General features: G+C 44.5%; 1 protein-coding gene across 3 annotated transcripts in view; it reads right to left on the bottom strand.

Moving 5' to 3' along the window:
* The window catches only part of SNAP25 (synaptosome associated protein 25), an 84,680-nt gene extending 60,639 nt beyond the window's left edge, over positions 1–24,041 (bottom strand). The window contains exons 1-2 of one of the 3 annotated variants that reach the window (XM_059134023.1): positions 23,892–24,037; positions 14,963–15,031 (exon numbers count right to left, since the gene is read on the bottom strand). The gene's annotated coding sequence lies outside the window, so the exon portion shown is untranslated. Of the gene's footprint in view, positions 1–14,962; positions 15,032–23,891 lie in introns of all 3 variants that reach the window. The other 2 variants (XM_059134024.1, XM_059134022.1) reach the window with 2 other exon arrangements.
* Between the last annotated feature and the right edge of the window lie 2,120 nt (positions 24,042–26,161).

Below are 26,161 nucleotides of genomic sequence, written 5' to 3'. Positions count from 1 at the left end.
CTAATGCAGCCAAACCCCCCCACCCACCCTTTTAAGCAGCATCACTACACTCACTCATACACTACACTCAACATACTTATTGTAGCATCTGGTTGTGGTTACCAACATGGACCTGAGAGTCAGACTGTCTCAATTCAAATCCTGGCTCTGCTACTCACTCTCCATGTGTCTCAGTTAGCCAAGCTCCTTCACCTCACTGAGCCTCATTTTATCAGTAAAATGAGTACATAAAAATACTCATTTTATCAGTAAAATGGGGATAATAATAGTTGTTACCTCATAGGATTTTTATGAAGACGAAGTGAGGCAATATTTATGAAAATGATCAGTACGATGCCTCGTGTATGGTAAGTATTAAAGAAGTGTTCATTTAAGAGGTAAACATTCCAGAATGAGTTGTGTAATATCTCCCTCTCACATGTAAGTTTCAACATAGTGTTTCACGGCACTGAGGTGCACTAGATATCTCATTCACAAGGCTGGAGTGGGGAAGGTATTACTAGTATTATTACTACTGTCAATAGTTAACACTTATCAAATGCTTGCTCTATGTCCAGCACTACAGTCAGAACTATATGGGTTATCTAATTCATCTTTGCAATAACTCTTAGAAATAGATACTCCATTGACACCTGTTTGTCAGATGAGAAAACTGAGGCTCAGTAGGGACTAATCACCTGCCCAAGGTAATAAGGCCAGGAAGTACTGGCTCATTCATAGGGAGTTGGAGGAGTATGCCAAGTTCTGGATCATTTGAGAAAGTTCGCACAGTAATGACTGGGAACCAAGCCAAGAGATCAGGACAGTATGGTGGCCATGAAAATGTGCCCTTTAGATTTTTGCCTGGAGGTAGGGCTTGATTACCACCTCCTCCCACCCCACACACATAAACACATAAACCTTGATGTTGGACTAGACTCAGTGACAGGTTTCCAAAGATTAGAATAAGAGAAGGGAAAAAAGACTAACTTGAGAGTACAGTCACCTGGTAAACGCTATCCTGGGTGAATAATGAATTTTAACATCACCCTTGACATCATATGGATTTGCTAAATGTGAGATGATGGGTGGGGCACTTTACTTCTGCCATATTCTTCCCCAAAACCCACAACCCCAGTCTAATAATGAGAAGAAGAAACAAACCCAGATTGGATGACATTCTGTGGGTACCTGGCCAATTCTTCTCAAGACTATCAATATCAAGGTCATGAAGAACAAAGAAAGATGGAGAAACTATCACAGGAAGGAAACGGGGAGACACAACTAAATGCAGTGTGGTACCTGGACTGGACTCCAGAATAGGAAGAGAACATTAATAGAAAACCTGGTGGAATCCATCTAAAATCTGGAGTTCGCTTAATGTCAATTTTCTAGTTGTGACAAAAGGTACCATGACAACGGCAGGTGTTAACAGTGGGAGAAACTGGATGAAGAGTATTCCTTCGTCAGGGGAGAGGTATGCCATCTTCACAACTTTCCTGCAAATCTAAAACTATTCCAAAACAAAAAGTTTATTTAAAACTTCCCCCAGAAGTTGTGATTTGATCGGTTTAGGATATGGCCTGGCTTTGGAACTTTTATAAGATCTTAAGCAATTCTGATGTGCAGATAAGTTTTGGAAACTCCTGGTCTACATTCTTAAGAGCTACACAGTTGAGCACTGAAAGCAGTTTTTAAGTAATGCCGTGTCAAGGTGGTCCCACTCCCGAGCTACTGGCACTTTCCTGTGATCATAGTGCAGGGGTTCCTCCTAGACCTATACTCCTTGTGAACAGGCCACATCTACTCTCAGAAGCAGATTTAGATCTCTCTGGTGGGAGACTCTGGGGGTACTGGGTAGGTGGGCCTACTCCTAATCTTCTTCTACATTAGCTAAATGGATATTTAGGTGTAACCTTTGTAGAACCAAACTAAAATGGAGTTACTTATGTCAAGGACAAAATGGAGCTGGTTAACACAGATGAGTTAAGGAAACTTACCCTGACCTTACAGGAATTAACAGTTCTTCTCAGAAATCAGCAGAGGATCTAGCCAATCCCCCAAATTCCGAGTCTGTTCATGCCATCTCCGGACTCATTGTTCCCCTGACTCAGCTCCCCAGGTAAACTAGACCACGAGGCAACCAATCAGCTGAAAAAGCCAAACAGCTTCTGTATTTATCCCATAAAAATCCCTCAGTGTGTGGGGAACTTGGAACTCGCTGTTCCCACAGCCTTGGGTTTCCTGGCTTGCAGGTCACAAGCCTTTGAGATTCGCTCATCTCTCTGCTTTGTTTTATTCTGTATGCAGCTTGGTTTTTGACACTTTCCAGCATGGGCTGAATTTATTCCTGAGAAGCTGGGTGAATGGAACACCAGTAAATCAATTCGTATTTTAAATGCATAGTGGGAGCTGACTGTTTAAAGGTTTTTTGAAGAGAACCTGTGGGTAACGAGAGCTTCCTTCTGTAACAGGTCTCCCATGTTAGCTCAACTCATTTATTTTGGAAAATTTGGGCTCTAAAGTTTTCTTGCAGCGAATGCTTCATGGCCTGGTTATCCCCCCCTCCCCTCCCCACGGTCCACTGGGGGAAGTCATGGCTGCAGGAGACACCTGCCCAGATCCTTGTTACCCCTACCAGCAGGGGCACCAGACCCCCAGATGTGCAAATACCTGCCTGGCTCCTGCCTCAGGACTTTGCATCAACCTTTGGAAATACTCTCCCCACCATCATGGATCCCTCCTCCTCTGCAGCTTAGCTGCCATCTCCTCGGAGGGGCCTTCCCACCTTACCCGATTTTAACCTCCTGCCTCGCATGTGACAAACACGTGGTGGATGACAGAGGAAAGAAGGGAGGTCGGATGGCTGCTAATGAGAAGCCATCTGGTTCAACCCACCACAGGCCCATTGGGGCTCTGGAGGCATTGCCAGGTCGCCTGTAGGTCACTGAACAGAGAGACCACCCCTGGCCCTGACTGTAGGCCCCTCCCCCCCGCCAGCCTGCCCCTGGAGACCCGTCCCAGGCCCTGACTTTCTGGACAAGGCCTCCACCACTCTTTCTGGCTCAAAGCAGCCCAGCTTTTGCAGGGTTCAGAATGCCGAGGACCCCACAGGCACGCTGACCTCCCGTGAATGGGGTGGGCAGGCCCAGACCTCTTGTTTGGCCCTATGGAAGCTCAGCAAGGCTGCGGGACATCCCTAGAACCCCCAGCGGCTGCTTCGCACAGGCGTTTCCATAGCTCACGCCGGGGACACCCCCCGCCGCAAGCCTGCCGTGATTGCTGGCTCCACAGAGCGATTGGAGCCATTGGCATCACTCTCCAGGACGCTGACAGTGAACACTGAAAGTCAAATCCTCTAGAGCCCCCTGCCTGCTTTTCCAGGGCTCTGCGAGCCTCGCCTCTTCTGGAGCGATGATTGTGGATGGAGGCAATCAAGGTCAGGAAAGTGCACGCAGGCCCTAACTCTGGCCAGCAGGCAGGTCTGCAAACATCAAAATTACCCGGTTCAAAAAAACGAGGCCCGGCCGCTGAGAAACGGTCGTTTGGGAGGCCCCTGACTGTGCATCCAGGTGCCGTCTGGAGTAGGAGCACGTGGCTGACTGATGGAAGAAGAACAGGGCTTCCCCCTGGCGTGGAGGGCGGAATTCTAAGATGGCTTTCGCAATTCCTACTCGCGCCACACAGACTCTGCGTGGAAACTCCTCCCATTGATGTGGGTGGCTTCTGTGAATAGGACGGGATGTCACTCTGTAACCAGGTTAGGTAATATGGAGAAGGTAAAGGAATTCTGCATGTGTGATCAAGGTTCCCAAACAGTTGACTTTGAGATCACTGGTGGGCCTGGCCTGATCAGGTGAAAGCCCTCCCAAGAGGGCTTGGCGGGCCTTCTAACGAAATCCTTCTAAGGATATCCTGCGGCTGACCTGGAAAAGGTAAATTGCAATGTGGTGAGAGATCCTGCGGGGGGACCAGGTGGTGAGGACCTGAGAAGGATTCCAGCCTGACAGCCAGCCAGGAAACCAGGCCCTGGGTCCTACCAGGCAAGGAACTGAATTCCACCAACAACCTGAATGAGCTTGGAAGCGGACCTCAGGCTCCTGATGAGAACGCAGCTCTGGCAGCTTGTGAGAATCTGAGCAGAGAGCCCAACCATGTCGTGCCCACAATCATGACCAGTGGAAACTGTGAGATAATAAATGCTGCTTGAAGCCTCTGGGTTTGCTGTCATATGACACAGCAGGAAATAAGAAATGCTTCTGGGGGCGCCTGGGTGGCTCAGTGGGTTAAGGCGCTGCCTTCCGCTCAGGTCATGATCTCAGGGTCCTGGGATTGAGTCCCCCATCGGCTCTCTGCTCAGCGGGAAGCCTGCTTCCTCCTCTCTCTCTCTGCCTACTTGTAATCTCTCTCTGTCAAATAAATAAATAAAATCTTTAAAAAAAGAAATGCTTCTTGGGTTCCAGAAAGGCCTCTGTGCATTCCTGGTATAGTCTCCTGATATCAGAGGGCTTCTACCCCCTCCTATCTCCCTCTCTTGCTCCACTTAGGGAAGCCTTGTGGGTGTTGTGGTATAGGGTGGGGGTCTAGTTAACAGGTGTTAATTTAACAAAGCCACTAGAGTATCTTTACTTGTTAGTGAGGGTTTTGGGGTTGAAGGCTTCCCAATATTTCTTCCAGCTTGACCGTCCCTGATTCTGCGACATAACCCCCACACGGGGGCACAGAGTTGGCACAGCACACCATGCATTCCAAAGGGCCTAGTGAGTTGCGGCCCAAGATGGGGTTCAAAACTACCCTAAATGCCAAAGGCCCCTATTTTTCCTTCTCTGCTAAAACACTTTGGATTTTTAAATGGTCATTTAAAAATGATCTATTTGGGGGCAACTTGGTAACTCAGTCCATTATATGTCTGCCTCCCGATTTCGGCTCAGGTCCTGATCTCAGGGTGGTGAGATCGAGCCTCACATCAGGCTCTGTGCTGAGCATGGAGCCTGCATGGGATTCTCTCTCCCTCTCCCTCTGTCCCCCCCACCCACCTGCTCATGCTCTCTCTCTCAAAAAATAAAAAAAAATTAAAATTAAAAATTAAAATGGTCTATTTGGATCCATGGTATACAATTTGCACTCACAGGTCTACAACAAGCCATTTTCCATCACAGACCTCAGCCCCATTCTTTCACTTCTTGTAGTTTCAACTTTATCTTCTGGTTGGTTCTAGGAGAGGTGGGCAGAATGGGCTGCTCCCCGGTACTGGCCCCTGAGCACCAGAGATAGTACTGGCGCTGATGCTCTAGGATATTGTTTTTCGAAAAGATCGTATGTGTTTCATGAAGTCAGACATACTCTCTCCGAAATGGTGCCGTGCAGCATTGTTTTGCACCCCACCTGCCCCCTTTATGTTCCTTTGCCACCTGGAGGCTGAAGCTCTGTGTTTACTGCAGAGTGTCCTCCCCAAGACAGCAAAAGCTGCCGCCTTCCTCCCACTCCCCTGCTGGCAGGCTGGAATTAATTATTCCCTCTCTTGGTCCTCACCTCATGCCATTCTATTTTTAAAATATTAACAACAGTAAATTGGGACTTGCATTTTGGTCCGATGCTCAAAAACAAGCCATTTGCTGCCTGTTTGCATGGAGTCCCCGGGGTGAAAACTGAAATCAGCCCTCAAGTCACGAGATGTCAAAAAGAGATGGTTCCCTGATTCCTTCAGCAGGATATCGGAAACAGCAGGACCTGCCAAAGTGCCGACACGTGCTGGTTGAAGGAGAACAGATCACGGGTGGATGTAAGTTGGGGGTTGTTTAAAGACCTAGAGAGTCAAAGACGTAATGAGGTTGGAGAAAGCGGTCACCATGGCCAGGGTCAGGGGGTCTGGAGGATGGGAGTGACAGCCCCCTGCCCTGAGAGAGGGTTTGCAACACCAAAGAGGTTGGAGGTAATTCCCTGGAACCAGCTTGAGAACTAAAGATGAAAGAACAGGACAGACAAAGAAGAGAGAGGGGAGAGATTCTGGAAGATGGTGGCACAGCAGCTGGGTGGGGTTGAGGCTTCTCTCAAATGAGGAGAATCATACCCTGACCTAATTGGGTGGTGGTTTACCATGGAATGGAGTTGAGACTTGAAGGTGGACCAGGATGGGGATCTTGGCTCTGCCATTTTCAGGCTGAGGGACTAGAGGTAATTTATTAACCTCACTGAACCTCACTTTCCTCATCTGTAGAATGAAACCAATAATCCCTCCTTGCAGTTTGTTGTGACAAGCAAATGAGATGATGTTCCCCCAAACCTTAGCTTACTGCCTAGCCTATGGGTGTGAGTGAATGGTACCCAGTAGGAGCCCAATGAATATGTGTTAAATAAACACAGGACTAAATCATCAATGCACCAAAGCTCAAGACAGGTGTTGTGATGCTTGAGGTATCTGGAGGTGACAGTTGACACAGTGGTACCAGCCATTCTTAATGCCCCACCTGTATCTCCTTGGCCCCCACCTTTCCTGTACATTCCGAGGGTTACTCAAGCTATGACTCCCTACGATGGGGATTTCTCCAGTCTCAGGTTAGGCTGGGCTTCCCACAGGGCTGGAGGCAAGTTAACAGCCCTTAGCCAATGAAGGATGGGAGTGCTTCACAAATACTCGATTCCTGGCCTTTCAGATGAAGCATTCTGGGACTGAGGCCCAGCAGGTGGTAACCTGCCCATACCCACCTCTGCGCTGACTGCCTCCTCATTCTCTTACTTCCCTGCTCACCTACCAGCCTCCTCTAGGATCGCCTCTCGAATACGATATGCGTACTAACACTCTTCAGAGTCTGCTTCTGGGAGGACCCAACGTGAGATAGCACTCTGACTCAAGAATTTAGAAACCTTTAAGTTGTGCGTGTGTGGTAGGAGAGCTCAGTAAAGATGTGGGTGCAGGATCTAAAAGAGAGAACAATTCTTCTGCTCGGGGTCTGAGCTTCAGGAGTCTGCCGTCTGATATGTGAAGTGAGCTGAGAAAATGTACAGCAGGACTCAGAATGCTCTTTGAAGTGTGGGACTAGACAGCTGGGTGAGTCAGACATCCCCTGCTCATCTACGGAATAACTAAGACGAGGGCTCCGGTGGGACCTGCTGGGAGGCCCAGCGCAGGTGCCTGGCTGGTTTTCCATGATGCAGCAGCACAGTTGAAAAGCCTTCAGGGTTTTTTCCACTGCCTCCTCCCTTGGGTTCCCATTTTCAAAGTGCTCATTGGGCAGAGGACGGGCTGAGAATTGTTTCTACCGTTATGGGGAGCTCTTGCAATTAGAGCAGAAAGAAGAGTTTGCTTAAACAGGGGAGGGCTTCTGGAAGGAAAGGAAAAAACAAAAACAAAAAAACAAAACAAAAACCTTTCAAATACAACTGCCCTCACCAAGGCCAGCCCAGGCAAAATTTCAGATAAAGAAATGTTGGGCACCTGGGTGGTTCAGTTGTTAAACGTCTGCCTTTGGCTCAGGTCATGATCCCAGAGTTCTGGGATTGAGCCCTGCATCGGGCTCCCTGCTCTGCAGGGAGTCTGCTTCTACCTCTCCTACTCGCCCTGCTTGTGTTTCCTCCCTCACTGTGTCTCTCTCTGTCAAATAAATAAATAAAATCTTTAAAAAAGAAAGAAAGAAACGTCATCACCAAACAATAAGAAGGTGATATTTTTTTTCCAGTCTGAATCCAGAAAGGCTTACTCATCCTCAATGTTCAGAGGAGAAAATTTTCCTTTCGCCTACCTCGTGAATTTACCGGACATCTGGGGCTGTGGTTGTTTGCTCAACTTGGAGAGATGTAGCAAGATGTTCCAGGTGCCTTCTTGACCCAAGGATATCTAAAACTTACGCCCAGGGGCTCTAAGTTTGGCAGGTTAATAATAAACCATGCCTAAATTCCCTGATTTTAGTGGCATTTGGTGGGAGTTGTCGAGCCCCAGGATGGACAGGCAGAGCCTGGTGCCTATCCTGTGGTAGATGGAGGGCTTTCCTCTGTCTAATGCTCCCAAGTTTGCCGGGAGCTGTGGTAGATAATTTTGCAAAAATGGTTGTTAGAACTCCCCTCTCGGTGTCTGTAGTTTCTCCCATACTGACTCTGTGCTTGGCCATGAGACTTTCTTTGGCCAATGGGACAATAGCAAATGTGACCTAAACAGACTTGAAAAGTGCTTCCATATTGGTGCTCACCCTTTCTGTTTTCAGATGATGAGAGATATGTGGTCTAGTTACCTGCCACTCAAGCCCACACCCAGTACCAACCTCCAGGAACCTCCAGGCAGTACCAATTCATGGAAGTGAGGATGTTACAGACCGACAAGACCCCAGAAATCTACCAGCTGACTGAAGAAGCACCTGGCTAACCCAGAGGCCCAAGAACAATAAGAAATTGCTGTTTTAGGTTTGGAGATAATTTGTTACACAGCAAAAAATAACTGCTTTGGGGAACCCTAGGTATTGCCTGTGCCCACATGACATGTAGATCAACCCTTCTTTCCTCTCCATTGGCTTACTCCCACCCCCACACTGGGAGTATTGGAGGGGGTCCTGAACCCTGATGTGGTTCTCGAACCCAGTAGAAATCTCAGATGTCTTCTAGGATTATGCCATGGTTGTTACAGATATCTCAAAATATATATTCTCATCACCACTTGAAATTGTGGTTGTTGTTAGACTCTCCACCAAATATTGCTATTTTATATTGTACTTTTTAAAAGATCATGTATTACTATATCACAAATTATAAAAAAAAATTTAGTAATTGTATTTCAATACAACTTGTTTCTTAGGAGATCTTACATATTCTATTTTATACATTAAAACAATGTCATTCTGCAAAGGGATTCATAGCTGTCCCCAGATTGCCAGCAGGGTCAGTGGGAAAAGCAAAAAGCTAACTGTATTCAGATTTTTAAAAAGTAAAAAAATTGGTTGGTCTATTTAGTGCAATTTATTTGCCCCATCTTAGCTCTCAAAATATTGATTTAACTTATGAAGACATCTTGAGGGAAGAACTGTGGCAAAAGAATTTTGCCACAATTTGCCAAGAAACTTCTTGTATTTGGTTCTGGCAGGTCACAGAACCACCAAAAATGCCATAACTTTGGCAGGCCGCAGAAGAAACTCAAATGTCTCTAGGATAGAGGAAGATAACAGAACCAAGTGGACAACAAGGTATAAAAAGTTTTATAGTGTTAGGCTCTATGGCAAATTGGAGGGCACATATGCTGCCTTAAGGCATTCATTTTTTAAGATATCTGCAAATCCAGCACTGGGCAAGTAAAGTAAGTTTTGGGGTCACATTAAGCCTAAGGCCACTAGTTCACCATCCATGAATTAGGAACAGAACTGGACATCTGGCTAATCTTCATCCTTGAGCTGGCCCTGCCTTTGACTAATTTGACTGCCTTCTTCAGGGCAGTCAGATTCTTCTTCTTCTTCTTTTTTTTTTTTTTTTTAAGATTTTATTTATTTATTTTACGGAGATCATAAGTAGTCAGAGAGGCAGGCGCAGAGAGAGAGGGGGGTGGGAAACAAGCTCCCTGCTGAGCAGAGAGCCCATGCGGGGCTCTATCCCAGGATCCTGAGATCATAACCTGAGCCAAAGGCAGAGGCTTTACCACTGAGCAGAGAGCCCATGCGGGGCTCTATCCCAGGATCCTGAGATCATAACCTGAGCCAAAGGCAGAGGCTTTACCACTGAGCCACCCAGGTGCCCCCAGGGCAGTCAGATTCTTAGGCCCCAGTCTTCAGATCTGAAAAATGGTTATTTTTTTGTTTTCTTTTACCATCTTTCCTGCCAGAGATGCCATGAAGTTTTAAAAATTAGGTCATAGGGGCGCCTGGGTGGCTCAGTGGGTTAAAGCCTCTGCCTTCGGCTCGGGTCATGGTCCCAGGGTCCTGGGATCGGGCCCCGCATCGGGCTCTCTGCTCAGTGTGGAGCCTGCTTCCTCCTCTCTCTCTGCCTGCCTTTCTGCCTGCTTGTGATCTGTCTGTCAAATAAATTTAAAAAAAAAAAAAAAAAAAAAATTAGGTCATAGCAGGAGAAACAATTTGGAAAAAAGAAGCAAGTGTCACTAAACACTTACAGGGTGAATTAAGACAGGTGTTTGGTAAGTGACCTGATAAAAATTATAGGACATATAATATGACTTACTATGTCTGCCAAGAAACTGGTTCTTCCCCCAATCAAATCATGTGGTTCCAGCCTCCAAGTCCTATTTTCCTTAACGCTTCACATTCACAGCTGAGGGGTGTAGGTGAGCACTTGCCCCGAGCTGGATCAACCAGGGTCTTTCCCCAAGATTTCTGAACATGGGGTACAGGAAACAAATGGCAGTGCCTTTTCCATAGTGGATGTGTAGGAAGAACAAATTGGGAGCCACGTTTCTGGTACGTGGAAGGAGGAAGTGGGTTTTTCAAAGAGAAAGCAGAATCAGTACTCAGAAGGAATCCAGGACAGGTGGGAAAAGCGTGAACCTCCATAGTAAACCTCTGCTTTTCCCATGGTTTGGCTCTTCAACATTTACTTGCATTCTCTGAGCCAGTCAATCCCCATTTTTGCCCAAACCACTTATATTTGGGTTTTTGTTATATGCAAAACCAAAAAGACATAAGCCATACAGCCATCCTTTTCAGGAAGCTCTGCCTGGCAGCTGAGGATCATAAGAATGTTCCTTCCTTGCTTTTATAGACGTTGGGTCACCATCCGAGGCTGAAGGCCTCAGAGGGTAACAACAGACTGAGAGATTTCCAGCCTGGAGTGTGGCCCTGTGCTGGAGAGAAAACGTGAAAAGAGGTGAAGGCAGAAGTGGCAAGGCAGGCCAGGGCAGCGGAAGCAGCACTCAACCGTGAGCCGACAGCCCTGGCTGCAAACACTTAAGCTGCGACTCTGGTAAGTCATTTATCTCTGGGCCTGGTCATGTGTCATTTTTAAAAATGCCATTTGTGAAGTCTGCCCCAGCAACCCCAATGTGTGATTCTACACAGAAAAGAAGGGCAATGAGAGCCAGCAGGATCCTTTCCTTCCTCAAGGGCAGTTGGAGCTGGGGTCCAGAGCAGAAAATAAGAAACTGCAGGGATGTATGAAAAGCGGTCATGTCGCCTCCTTGTACCTGTGACAGTTTATGGAGGAGACCAAAAGAGGAATGGGAATTCCTCCATGGGAATTCCTCCATGGGAATGGCTGTATCGTTTGCACAGTGGGTACATTTTCCTCTCTGGTATCCTTCAGGCTGGTGCAGCAGAAAGAAGAAAGGGGCTCTCTAGTCATCTGGTGCAATTTTACATTTTGAGAGGTTTTGGGGGGCAGATTCTAGGAGCAAGAGATTGAGCCATTGTTATAGGGGGAGAAAAGCAGAAAAAAGAGCCCTGCATCCCCCACCTAAGACTCTTGTCCTCAGTAAGTAGAGACTTCTAGCCAGTGGCCCAGGATAGCTCCTCTCTAAGTTCCTGGTCACAGCTTTTGTGAGGCAGAGACAGTGAAAATACCTCATCCTCATCGGACCCTGTTTAAGATGAATGTGAACCCTTGAGGAGCTCCTAGATCGCTAGCACGTTAGTTCTCAAACTTGAGCCTGCCTCAGAATCACCTGGAGGGGATGAAAACACAGACTCCAGCCCTCCCCACTGCACTGGAGTTTCCGATTGTGTAGGTGTGGAGTGGGGCCTCAGAACAGCATTTCTAACAGCCTCTCCGGTGACGATGATGATGATGATGCTGGTCCAAAGACTCTCGCCTAAGAACCAGTGTCCTAATGTAATGGGTCACTGATTGTGGAGGGTCAGTAATACTGCACTTAGGATCTTAAGTTCAAAGTTTTCTCTCGTATTAGCCAGGTGGAAGAAAGAGGAACTTTTCTGATGTTCAAAGACTCATCAATTCCTACTTTGTCCCTTAAAATGGGAACCTCCTCTCTTTGGGAAGACCAGTACAGGGAAGAGACCTTCTACCACCCCCTCCAATCCTTTTCTTATTTGCCCCAGCTCAAGTACTCTGTGAGATAGGAAATGGGCAGTGAGAAATCAGAGCTCAGGATGGCTCCCAACTTTCTCTCTCCCAACTTGGTTTTTTCTCTCAGATTTGTCTGCTCCAAGCTACAAACCTCCTGAGAAAGATTCTGTGCTTTGGGAAGGATGGATGGAGAAGGAAGGTAGGACCTTAGGTTTCTAGATGTTCTGATTACACATATCTCTGCAGCCCTTTCTCCCTTAGTGGGTCCCAGTGTAGACTTGGAGCAGAACTCATCTGATTCCAGCTGCTGGTCCTAACCATTTTTTTCCCTAGTCAGGCTAAAACAGAAAGCCTGATATTTGGATCACTAACCCCAGTTAATGTATCCACTGGTTCATGGAGAGGGGACGGGCAGCACTTAGCACCTTGAAAGGACCTTTATCAAACAGTATCCTCTCTAAGTATAGAAAATAACACCCACCACGTAGAAGATTGCTGTACAAATTAAGTATAATACTAGCTACATTAGGGAGTGCCTGGGTGGCTCATTTGGTTAACTGTCAGACCCTTGATTGTGGCTCAGGTCGTGATTTCAGGGTCCCAGGATCTAGCCTCTTGTGAGGCTCTGTGTTCAGCGCTGAGTGTGCTTGAGATTCTCTCTCTCCGCCCCTCCCCCTACTTGCACATATGCTCTCTCTCTCTCTCTCTCTAAAATAAACACATAAAATATTAAAAAAAAAAACTAGCTACTAGTATACTAGACCATCCTATACTTGTAGTATACTAGTAGTATACCAGTATAATAGACTAAAATATAGTAACTAGTACATAGTAGATGCTCAAAAGACAATGTGAGTTTCAAAAATTTTCCCCAAAATCTCTCCTATCCTCAAGGTCTAGATGCACAGGACTGCTCCCAAAAGCAGAATCTGAGGTCATGGCCATAGGCAGGGTTGCTTTGGGGGATCTGGAACTCGGAAGAAAAATCATTCTGTGAATGCGACATAGCAGCATCCATTTTGCAGATCATGTAACACACCTATGCAGGTTTTATATTTATTGGCTTATGAATAAAACTAAAGCTTTTGACAATGAGGTGAGATAGGCCGGAATCTTGTGCCCAAGGCCGCCTCCAAGAAAACATCTGTGTTTGCACCTCTCTGCTTGCGTATTGTATACACATACAAAACACACACGCACGCACACAATATTTAGTAAGGAATCCAACCCTCCCTGACAAAAAACCTCACACAAAGCTGAATACAAGATGAAGCCAACAGATGTAGCTTCGGTAACGATTCACAAAATAGCTTACAGCAAATTTCTTTTTCTCAAGCTAAAGAAGAGCAGGAAATTTTGCATACCATCTCTTTTTAACTCATTAAGGGCCTTAAGTCCCCAGGCACCAAGCAAAAGGGGACCAGTGTTTAAACCATAACTGAGCCTCTTGTATCTCCAAACGCTATCCAGAGACTCACAAGTCCATTCCATAAGCAGAAATGCTCTTCAAAGGCATTTTTAAAAATCCTCCCCCAAGTAGAAAAACCAGACTGTTGACACATTTTCCCATTTTATCATGCATGCTGTGCAAACTAAGATATAATGATACCAAGACCTATGTCTTTAAGCAAACTCAACATTATAAAGAGGAAAAGATGCATACGGTCTTCACATCATCTGCAGTAAAGAACACTGAAAATCTGGCATGGCAAATGATGGCTACTAGAGCATGGTAATAACAGTTTCCTCCTCGATTGCAGAGTGATGGAAGGAATAGATCTTGACAAGCATTAGCTCCTTTAAGTCTCATGACAACCACGTGACATACATAAGGCAGCTATTGCTTGCTTTTTATAGACGTGAAAATTGAGGCTCAATTCAGGTTACATAAATTGGTCCGGGTCCTATAATTGCAGTGGCAGAAATGGGCCAAGTATGCAGCCATTTCTCTCAATGCAGTGCTCAAGGAGCTTGCTGGATACTTTGTTTCTCCTGGTTCCCCATACTACCATATCTCACCTGACTTTCTAGCCCAGAGGACTGAGTTTTTTTGGATTTTGCTGACTCATGTTCTACATGTCCAGAGCATGCTTTCTGGTAGATCTCAACGGATTGTATGCAACTGATGGGGAAAATTCATAGTTGGGAAAAAACACAGGCTTTGCAGTCAGAGATGAGAATTTTAAGCCCTTTTAAGGTTGCCATAGAGATTCAATGAGAAAATGTATGCGAATGGTCTAGTGTACCATACCACAGTCATTCCATAAGTTAGTTAGCTTTTTCTTATGTTCGTCAAGTGGTAGACTTGTTTGCAGCTGGAGAAAGTAGGGTGCAGGGTAACTGACCCATGGTTTTAGACTTGTTTCATGAGAAGGGCTGGGGAAAAAGAAATGCAAAATCCAGTCCTTAGCTGGTAACAGCTTTTTTTTTTTTTTTTTAAAGATAAATGGGAGTGATTTACCACATCATGCCTCAGTTTATTTTTCTCTCCTAGGCAAGAGAACACTGGATGTTTGAAAGGAAAAGTTAGCATTTGCTGGGAAGCCAACTCAACCATGCCGCCATTCTACCAGAGAAGCAGCAAATACGTAAACCAGAAAATTAAAGTTGGCTGAAGAACCACTCTCTCAGTGACTATGATATGTGTGGACAGCAGAATCAAAAACATCTTTTTCATCTTAGTAAAAAGTAAAGAATTTTAGCTATGTATTTTATATATGTCAAATAGCTTGGCTCTGTATGTAATTTGACTTAAATCACTCATAGGCAATGGCTTTTCATCCCTGAATACAAACCTGCTTTTGGCCTCACTTTCCTTGAGAATCACCTGAGTCTTCATTAGCATTTTAACCCCTGACTTATAGGTGATAAAAGAGCAGGTCAGAAAAAAGAAATCATTGGCCAAAGTTTGGCAGCTAGTTGAGGTGAACACAAGAACTTCGTTGGCACCAAACTTCATTCCAACAGTTAGGGTGAATATGCATTCCTGAGTTGTTCTGATCATAACATTTGGTTAATAAAAGGAGGAATTACTTACAGTAGTAGAATTCTTTTTTCTGCAAAGGGGTGGTTGGTAATCCCATTCACTCATTCATGTCCTGTATACCTGGTGTGTGACAGGCACTGTTACCAAGGATTCAAAAATGGTTAAACATATTGCCCTTGCTCTCAAAGATTTTATAGTCTGTTAAGGAAGAAAAATGCATATGTAATTACAAAGCTATGTGAGAAATCATATAAGGGAGATGGGAGCATTGCTCATTGGGAAGAAAAGGTACATTTCTAAAGGCAAGAGTTGGGAGCCTAATACATACTTCTACTTGATCCTGAATCTTTGAAACCTTGTTTCATGACAGGAAGTTCCCAGAGGAGGTAAGTGGATTGGCTTGGGAATTACTGTCATCAAAAAATGCTGCTCTTTCTCTCAGTCACCCTATTCTTACATTGTTCCATGACCTTTACAGTCAGGGCTAGATTTTCTGACTGAGGAGGTACCATGTTCTTCAAAGCTTGACCTGTTTCCCCCATGACTGGTGGGAAGGATCTATAAAGATAGGTGCCAAAAGACTGGGATATATGCACTTAAAGGAAATGTTAGTGATATCTTAGTTGATTGCCATGTCCATAGAGACAAATTTATGTAAGGGTATATCTTAGACATTTACTGAATTCCTTGATGACTGAGGGTGTTAATACATATTCTGTTTATGATGTAGCAATCCCTCTATGGATACTGACCATTCAGTAGAAACCTTCAATCAATTGCGCATGTTGAATAGAGAACCAAGTTCTTTTCTAAGTTGGGTTAATAATCTTAGATTTAAAAAGGGATCCTATGTGAAACACGTCTTCTAAAATAATAACATGTCAAAAGGGCATGCCCAGAAAAATGCAATGAAGGCAGAAACGTGCATGCTTTATTTACTGCTCTATCTTCGGTAATCAGTACAGTGTTTTCTGGCACATGACAGATGCTCAATAAATATTTGTTGAATTAATTAATTAATGAAAAGTGCCATGATGACGGCTGATTTAAGTTTGAGGAATACTAGGGAGAGTCATCTTAGAATTGGAAAAATTGGGTATGTTCAGCAATTTCCCTGGCCTAAATCAGGAATGCTATCTTGATTTCTAGTGTTACAGTGAGTTTACAATAGGATTTTCCAATAAAATAAAAAATTCACTTGACAGGACTATTGCATAGTCTTCCTAGCAGACACATGAGCATGTATGTCCCTCTAATTTCTGTTTATCAATGGATAAGTCACGGTCTGATTTACTTGGAGCTGTCAGACGGATCTGGGACTAACTGCAGAGAAATTCAAGAAATGCATGGCTTAGCAACTTTTCAGTCATTAATTTTTTGAAATTGTACAAAAGATGAATATAAAGAAAGGAAATCAGCAATTTGGTCTGAGAATCCCCATCGCAAAGGAATTCTGTCCAACTTGCAGAATTCTCAGAACTACACAAATGGATTTGTCTAAAATAGGAGCAGGGCCAGAGTGCAGTGCAAATCTGGCCTCAGGGGGGCACCTCTGAGGCTTTCATTTTCAGAAGTGCTGACGACCAAAGAACAGAAGCCACTGGCTCAAGCCTGCAGGCATGAAGAGTCATCTCCCAAGTTCAAAACCTGTGACTGGTGGGATTTGGTTATAGGAAGCGATGGGGAATTGATGAGACCAGGTGGTCATTTTGTAGAACCTACCATTTTAGTGGGAATAGAATCTTGTTCTTCAAGTATAAAATGGACTGTTTTGGAGGATGGAGGAGGGGAGGGAGCCGAAAGCACAAACACGAGACGCGAGAGCATTAACCATCTCTGGGTACTAGGAACCAAATCAGGTCAACAACAACAAAAACCCCAAAGCAGGAGAAAAGATTAGTGAGTCGTTTGAGTTCCCACTTCACAGGAAACACAATTTGGCTTCCTTTACTAGCTAAGAGGATCATGTGTATTTTTCCACGACCACGGAAAGCCCATCCATAAAGCCAGTGCTGCTGTCATACAGCGTCAATCTGGTAATGACACTGTCATTTACTTTCAATTTCTCTAGAGTGATCACTGAGCATTTAAAAGGAAACACGAACCCTTCCACAGGATTGTCCCTCATCTCTTTTAGGGGATACAGATCTGTTCTTATCATCAGTTAAATTGCTGCCGAGGCTAACCTCTGAGAGACAGCAGTGAAGAAATCAGTTAAGATTTCCTCTTGTCATGCCATGCTTTACTCTGGTAAAACATTGCAGGAGGAATGGGATTTTAGCAACAAGGGGAAAACACAGCTTTTCGGGAGCATGGGACTTCAATTCACACGTGACTGAGTTTAATTAATAAACATTGTACTGCCAGCTGCTAGCCTCTGAACTATAAATCTCAGAGGCTTTAAGGCTTCACCTTTTCTTTGTCCCTTGACCTTTAAGGTTTTTTTTTTTTTTAAAGATTTTATTTATTTATTTGACAGACAGTGATGACAAGTAGGCAGAGAGGCAGGCAGAGAGAGAGGAGGAGGCAGGCTCCCTGCCCAGCAGAGAGCCCCATGCAGGGCTTGATCCCAGGACCCTGAGATCATGACCCTGAGATCATGACCGGAGCCAAAGGCAGAGGCTTTAACCCACGGAGCCACCCAGGCGCCCTCTTAAAGCTTTTTTTTTTTTTTTTTTTAAAGATTTTATTTATTCATCAGAGAGAGAGAGAGGGAGAGCGAGCGAGCACAGGCAGACAGAGTGGCAGGCAGAGGCAGAGGGAGAAGCAGGCTCCCTGCCGAGCAAGGAGCCCGATGTGGGACTCGATCCCAGGACGCTGGGATCATGACCTGAGCCGAAGGCAGCGGCTTAACCAACTGAGCCACCCAGGCGCCCCTTAAAGCTTTTTTAAATGTTATTTTCCCTCTCCACCCTTAACCCATCCATCAAACTTGATTAGTTTTTGAACTAGCTACTAATATTACGTGATTCAAATCACATGGAATTGTTATGGTTTAAGTACTTAAGAGCTCACAGATTCTAGGAAAGTGTTTTCCTTTTTTCCAAGTGGCAGAGGAAGAAAGAGGAGAAATGAAGCAATAGTAGCTAATAAACTGCTTTAGGTCTAGAAAGGGATAAAAAGAAAAACAGCAACCGCCAGTTAATTAGGCTGGGAAAAGAATTATAAAAAGTTTAGGCAGGTTGTAGGAAACAGTCTGTGCCAGAGAACAATAAATCTGATTGAGAAGGGTGAAAGGTCCCCAAAACACTGATGGCTCAGATCAGGGCCTTGAGGAAAAAGCCAGGATTTCTGAAGTCTGACCATAAGACTTCAGAAAGATGATGCGAAAGAAATTCCTGGGAGGGGGGAAAAGAGAAAGAGAGAGGGGGAATGAGAAATTGAAGAGGAGGGAGACTGGATGTAAATTAATCTCATAATGGGGGTGGGAGTCAGGTCAGGTACTGAAGCAATGTTAAGGCAGGGCCTGCTGAGATCAACAGGTCACTGGAACCAGACCTACTATCCAGAGTTTGCAGCACCAATTTCATTAACTTCTGAATAGTACAGGTATTGGAAAATATTAGTCCAGATCTGCCATTCTATAGATAAACAAACTGAGTTCAATGGTGGTTGAGTGACTTATGTAAAGATAGGGGGACTCCCAAACAGGAAATTACAAGCAGATGCTTCAGGGCTAGAACTGGGTCTCCTGGCTCCTGATCAGCATCTTTGCCATCATGCCCTGCAGCACAATCTAGGGGAAAAGATATTGGAAAAGAAATCATGTACATTCTCTGGGCCTGATTTGGCCGATACGAAAAATGTGGATGATGCAAGAGGTCGCATAATAGACAGTTAATGGCTTAGTCTCTGGACTCTGCTCTGTGATCTTAAGCAAGTTTCTCAGCCTTCCGTTGCCTCAGTTTGCTCATCTGTAAAATGGAAATAGTAACGATACCCTGAATACAGGGTTGTTATGCAGATTTACTGAACTGGTACAGGTAAAAGCTTTTAGAATTAGTGGCTCACTCTTCTCCCCCATAAACCTATTCTGATTAATCATGGCTTTGGGTATCTGTTCTACATGATAGCTATGGCTTACTAAATGTTATCTAATATCATATATAAACTCATCCTATAACTGTGGTTTGCAGTATTCATTTAGAAATCAGAAACTGGTGGTACATTTATATTGGGTGAAATGCTTTGAAATCCTTGTGAAGAAAATTATGTAGCAGTGAGTAGCTATTATCATTAGAGCAGTGATAGTAATTCTGACACTGCAGCTAAAGTTCTCTGGAAATTTCCCTGAAATCTCTTCCTCCTTTTACAACTAATTATACTTTAAAACCCTTTCTGCACTCATCATGTTCTGCTTCCTCAATGCTATACAGTGTCTTCTCCCTCCCTCTTGATACTTGGAAGGCCCTCTGCATTCACTTTAATAACCACCAGTTTGACCTCCTCTGAAACATCACTATTTCCAAATTCCCCCCCAGGGAATCGTCTTGGAAATCAACATGTTATCCTAAGGATGTCTCACCTGCCAGTGTTTCGGTGAAGAACAGATGAGCATAGTCCCTCGACACTTCCGCATGAGAATTGAAAGAGCAACAAGATCTACGTCTGCAACTGCCACTTATTCGTCCGCATGGAGTCTCTGACTATTTCAGTTCAGCAGTTCTGACAGCATTTGTAATTCTGAAGCTCTGCTGTGAGAGTGGTAACCACAAGATTAAAAATGAAATAGGTATAGTTCAGACTTTGAGCTAGTCCTGGAGTAAGGAGACTCAGCAGAGTCCGCTAGGATGGTAAGGAAAGAAATAGGCTATCTGTCCACCTCACCTCAGTTTTCCAAAATTTTACTATAGATTTTTTTTTCTTCAGATTTTAGCTACTTGGGACTGGTTGTATATGTCAGGCAGCCTGAAACATGCACAGAAAAACTGGCCTCTATTTTCATTCAGCCAGCCAGTGTTATGTTACAAGGCAGAATGCTCCAAGGATGCAAGAGAGTGCTCTACAAGTCTATTGTGCATGTGTACCTTCTGGGTGCCTCTCATTCCTGGTTTCTTGACCTGGTTTGCAATCTTTCTGGTAGGTGCTCATCTTGAATAATTTGTCCTAGTCAATAATGAAAATTTGAACCTTATCATTAACTTCTAGGCAGACTCATAAGTCCACGTATATCCTGAGAAGGATCTTAAAGGATGCCTAACTGAGGATTTTTTTTCCTTCTAATTAATCATCCTTTATACCAATTTACTCCCCTCTATTTCTGGAGGAAGGCAAATGTAATCCATTCTGGAAATAGCAGTTCCCAGATGTTAAGAAGGATCTGGTTACTTTATTATATCAGCTTCTCCTCTGAAATTAACTTTAGAAAATAAAGCACTAAATCATCAACTTGGTATTCAAAGCCTTCCATAGAAGGCTTCAAGTCTCTGTTCCAGCATATTCCCAAACATAAGAGACTCACTACCCAAATGGATGGAAATTTGCTGTCCATAACTTGGGTCTGCCTTATTTGTAGTTCTGCCTGTGCTGTAACTTTTACTCAGCAGATCTCTCCCACTTCTCCAACCTCCAAAAATCAGCTGATGTACTGCCTTCTTGCTCAGATCATTCTAGTTCAATGCAATATTGTCCTCCTTAGAATTTACCTTCTTTATTTCTGGTCACACTCAGTGGGCAAATCATTATATATTCCCTTCATGATTTTTCTTCCACTATTTTATTGTATTTCATTCTGGTATTATTTATTAATTTTTGTTGTTTATTATTTTTACTAAGATTATTACATGCTAAACTTATTGAGGTCAAAGACCATATAAGCATGAGACTTTATATCCTCCATGGGGTTCATTTATGTATCTGGTGCTCATTGATTGGTCAGTATCTTCCTATCACGTCAGTCCTTGCTGACAAGGGATGACACTGCAGAAATGTATCTACGCTGAGGCTGACAACACCAATTTTCTTACCTTTATAGATTTGAGAAGCAGCTTCGTAATGTGAGAGAAATGGTTTTTTCATAGTACATCATATAAAAGAGCAGATTTATCTATTTTTATCCTTCATGTCTCCACTCTCAATCTCTTTCTCAAGTTATCTTTTATTTCTACTAATCATCAAAACCTACACGTTCTGCTGAAGGCTGGCTGCTATGGGAAGAGGTGCCACTGGCAGAAATATCAGTCTTCTGGTTGATAAACACCACTCTGGGGCTAACACTTAGAGTTTAGGAATTCCATTAGACAAGCTAATTAAGGGGCAGTTTATTGTGTTTGTGCATGTGTGGTTGTGCATGTTTAACAAAGTAGGAATAAAACTGTAAATTCTTGGGAGATTTTTACCATGGAGAGGTTAAGAAGATTATAAACTGTTTCGCATTCTGAATGCCAAGGTGATAATGCAGAAAATGCCAATGAACAAACAAGCAGCTACCATCGGAGGGTCTGCATGAATGTTTCCTGGCACATCCTGATGTCCATCTGCTCCAGCCTCTTCTTGCCGTATTGCCCTGGATGTTTAAAATTTAAAATAGAAAATCTCTTCATTTTTTTTTCTGAAGCTTATCAATAATATAAATGTTCAATTCATGCTTTAATTATGTTTTTCTTTAATTTCTCAGTACGCTGTTCTAGAATTAGCTCCATAATTGTGCACATCGCCACTTCTTTCTAGATCTTTGCCCTTTGCCAGCTCCACTGCGGTCTTCTACCTCCACCCCCCCAATCCCCCCAGTCTTCCACTAGCAAACAAACCCAGCAGTAATTACTAATGTCCAAGCACGTAATTCTGGCAGCGTTAGGCTTTTTCATTTGACGCAACTACGCAGAGCTGTCTGGACATGCAGCATGAAGTCAAAGCATTTTTAAAGACTCCTACTCATCTTTTCTCCCCTCCTCCCATCACTAAAACACAGTTGTTTATTTCGCTTGCAGATTGCAGAGTTATAAAATTTTTTCATGCACTTACGTGTCCCTGAATATTAATTTTACAACTATACACAGTAATAGATCAGTATATACTCATATGGAAACACATGGTTATCCATGAAATAGAAAAACATTAGGAAATAAATAGCCGGCAGTGAAAGTACCTCCTCTATATTGACAGGGCATTTTAGGAGCTCTAGTATAGAAATGATTGGAGTTATGACTTACAAAAACAATCCAAGATCTTATTGTGAGGCTTTTCAAAGATTCATGACAGTGTTTCTTTTAATGTGCTGCATAGATTCCTACCTATGACGCTGTTACTCTTATTTAACAACTATTCAAATAGTACAGTTTTGCTCCTGGTCATTTTATGCCAATTTTAGTTATATCAAACAGCAGGAAATATCCCAGTGGTAATTTTTTTCACTCAGAGGCCCCAATCCTCAGAATAGAAAATGGTTAAAGTACTTATCACTGTCTCAGCAAAATCCCGCAGTGCCGTAATAGAAATTGCAGTAGATCTTTAGGTCAGAGTCTGGTTTCAATCTAACACCTGCATTACCCTGAAGGACACAGTTGGATTTTCCTGAGGAAAACCAGTCTTAATGATGTTCAAATCAGAAACTATCGGTTGAGATAACTAAGGTCCATAGGAAACACTTCCACTCACTCTGAAACCATGGCCAAAGAGATTAAATCTATACCCTGGAGGACCTGTAATATTTCTCAGAGATGTATTTTTGTGAGTATGTGCTTATGTTCATGCCTAATTACAAGGATGGGGGAGAAGGAAGGGGAAGAAGGATTTGTTCTTAAAGTTGATTCTGCTTAGTTCAACTACCCCCTCTTTTTTTAATCAAATAAAAATTTATATGGAAATATCATGTTGATGATATCTATATATATACCTCATTCATGCCCACTGAAGGTCTGCAGACAAACTCTGTGTTAAAAACAAAACCCTTGATATCCAACTGGAGGATGAGTGCATATTTTTTTTTTAATTTAAGAAATGTGTTTATTTTTGACCTAAAGGGGGGGAAGGGGTAACATGAAAATTTCCATAAGTAGACTTATTTTTCTGAAGCTATGAAGGAGCTGAGGATGGAAGAGGTAATTAATTACCTGCAAAGGAGTCCTGTGGGCAGGATTTATTTTTTCTTTTTTAAAATTGTTAACCTACTATGCCTTCTCTATTAGGGAGTCTCTGTGAGACCGGGATCTCAGAGAGGCAGTTTGGTCTCCAGCCCTAAACACCCAGCTCTGGCCGGGCATCTCTGCTGCGGGTAGATGCGGCGCTGCTGCTGCCGGACCGCTGTCCGCGGTGCTGAAAGGTCGCGGGCGCCCTCGAGGGCCCTCGGTATTGCTGTCCAGGGTGCTGACTGCGGCCCGCCGCAGTCCCCAAGGCGAGCCCACCCCCGCCAGCCCTCCGCAGAGCCCTCCCACACAGCACGACCCGCCCGCCTTCCGCCAGCCTGCAGTTGACGTGAAGCAGGCGGCATAAATCAAGTCCGCGGGGCATGGAGGCTGCAGCTCAGCTTGCCCGGGGCGGGAACTCCCCCTTCTGCTTTCGCCTCCCCAGCGCCCACAACCTGCTTGTTCCCTAATTCTTCCCTGGATAATAGCGCCTTAACGACAACAGTCAAAATAACAGGGTCAGAACGACAGGGTTTGTTTGTTTTGGTCTATAGAAAACAAAATAAAAAACCTAGCAGCCTAAACATCTCTGAAAACTGCATCGCAAAATGGAAGAGAGAGAGAGTCCCACTACTGTTTCGAAAGAGTAAGTTATTATTCGGTACGTATCCTTGCGCTTCCTTCCCATCGCTCCATCTGCAATGTCCCCATTCCTCCTTTCCCCAAGCAGCTCACCTAGAAAATACTTTATAAAGCCCCAGACCGGAGCTATCCCAACGCGCACACACGGAATACCGCACCCTAGGTGCACAAATACTTGTATTTGCCCAAGCTCACTTGGTCTCCCTGGCTGTGGTCCCCTCTGGGTATGCAGCCATCCAAAACCAGAACCACGTCCCGAGGTGGAGGCTCCTTACCTTGGCTTCTTCAGAGGGTGGTGTTCGCCCGGCCCCTTGCAGGTTGCAAGTGTGGAGGAGCCGCCAAGCAGGGAGGGAAGGAGAGACAGCGCCTGACCTCCCCGAGGTTTCGTCTTCAATGCAACGTGAGCTCTGCCCTCATCAAAGATGGCCGTCCCTTTTGACGTCAGCAGCTTTTAATAGCCCTCTCTGGGAGGGGCGGGGAGGAAGTGTGTTGAGGGGAGGGCGGAGGGAGGATGGAGGCCGGCGGTGGGAGGGGAGGAGCCGAGTTGTGCGGAGCGCTTGACTCAGCTCCCGGTGCGCTATACTGCAAACCTTCGTATTTCAGGGTTTATTATAAACACCTGAACGGGCCGATTCTTATTCACACCCGGTGTCAGGCAAATACATTTATCTCGCGACTGGTTTTCTGATATTCTTTGTGTGTCTATGTATATGTATATATGTATCTCTCTGTTATATTGTGTTATATATGCGACATATATGCGATTATATATAATCCCTCCACCCCCCGCTGAATTGTCTTTGGTTGAGTCATAGAAGGGGAGGGGAAGGCAGAGGAGTAGAAAGAGGGGGAGAAGGGAGCCGAGGGGACTTCAGCTGCAATGTGTTTTTTTCTAAAGAAGCGGCTCTGAAGGGGCATCCCTGTCAACCCTCACCAGCTCCATATATGGCAAGGCTACGTGGGCTGCTATTTTTATGAGTGATTTCTTCATTTTATCAAAGCAGCATCGAGCGCTTGGAGTTTGCATTAATGTGGTCAGTTGGGGAGACAGACTCGTACACGTTATTTTAAAGTACGTCAGAGCAATTATCTCTGAGAGATACAAAATGAATTGGGCGAAGGGGGAGGGAAGGGTAGTTAACCCGACCAGCGTGGGTTTCCTGGAGTTCACGGCTTGGAGTTGAGAGTTGTTTGCTGAGGGCAAAATAGATGACGCTGTTTTCGGTTGAATATGCAACCGGAGCCTGGGGTTTTATGTTGGGTTTCTTAGGAATAGTTCGCGGAAGCGCGTACACACCTTTTAGAACCGTCCGGACTTTCAAGGGGAATGTGGAGGGCTGAGGATTCAAGGATCTCTGGGACGCTACAAAAATTCTGGTGGTTCATTCAGTGCGCAAACCTAGGTACCAGTCGAGGCCGGGGGTGGGCGGGGAGGGGGGGATTGCTGACGCTCGAAACAGCGTGAGCGGGAAAGGCTATTTGGCGCTGGTCATATGAGAGATTAAAAATAATAATCGTAAAGAAATAATCCTAACTGTCCTCCTTTGTTGTGCTTTAGGCACCGAGGGAGAGCTGGTGGTGGGGTATGCAAATGGTTTCGCGGTGGCAGCCTCTCGGATGATTCACAGGTGTTGGGGAGGCTGTCGCGGGGTTCTCCGCGGGGAGGGCGAGCTGGAGAGTGCGTGGGAGGTGGGGGACCTCGGCTGAGGAACTGTTTGTACTTTTCCGGGAAGGGTGCGATTAGAAGTCGTGCCTTGCAATGTTAAAACTTGATGGCCTCTTTCAGGCGATGGAAAATCCTTCTCTCGGATCCGGAAAAACAACACACAATCCCCAACCCTGCCACCACATCCACACACCCACCTCGCGCTCTGGCCTCAGGGCCACGCTCAAGTTTTTAATGGCAAGCTATTGGAGAGAGAATCCCAGGAAAAGAAGGAAAGGAGGAAAGCAGAGTTGTAAAGGGGACGTTCATAACTAGCAGAGCTGTAAGAATTTAATAAAGGTTGCTTTTAGTTGAAATAAGTACAAGTCATTGTTTCTTAACGATTCCCTGACCCAAAGGGTATTTTGAAATATTAGTGTTATTAATAAAAGTTAACAAATAGTGCTTTGGTTTTTATTAAAGCAGGATTCCCAAAACAAGGCATGTTGCTGAAATTTGTCTACTTAAATATTCATTAAACAATAAAGATTCTTATACAATAAAGAAGAAGAAGATCTGCATGGTCCTTAGACCCTTAGTTGCCAATAAAACTGCTAGTTATGGTTCTCACTTTCATGATAAAGCAAGTTGGAATGGACTGGGAGAAAGTGGTGACAAAGGCAAAGTCACTTCAAAATCCTTTATAGTCAGGATTACCCCCTGCCCCCCCAAAATGTGACACTAATTTAGCATGTGGAAGTCTCTTGGAGAAAAGCCTACAGTGGAGAGAAAGGAAATATATATATGGCCCTCATACTGAAAGTCATTCATGCAGAAAGTTTTGTGAAAGAATGGAGGAGGTGGGGGATTTTCCAGATTTAATAAATAAATAGAGGAAGT

This window comes from Mustela lutreola, chromosome 9 (genome assembly GCF_030435805.1).
Source record: "Mustela lutreola isolate mMusLut2 chromosome 9, mMusLut2.pri, whole genome shotgun sequence".
Taxonomy (NCBI): Eukaryota; Metazoa; Chordata; class Mammalia; order Carnivora; family Mustelidae; genus Mustela; species Mustela lutreola.
Note: the sequence above shows the minus strand (reverse complement) of the source record. Positions and strands in the feature narration are given on the sequence as shown.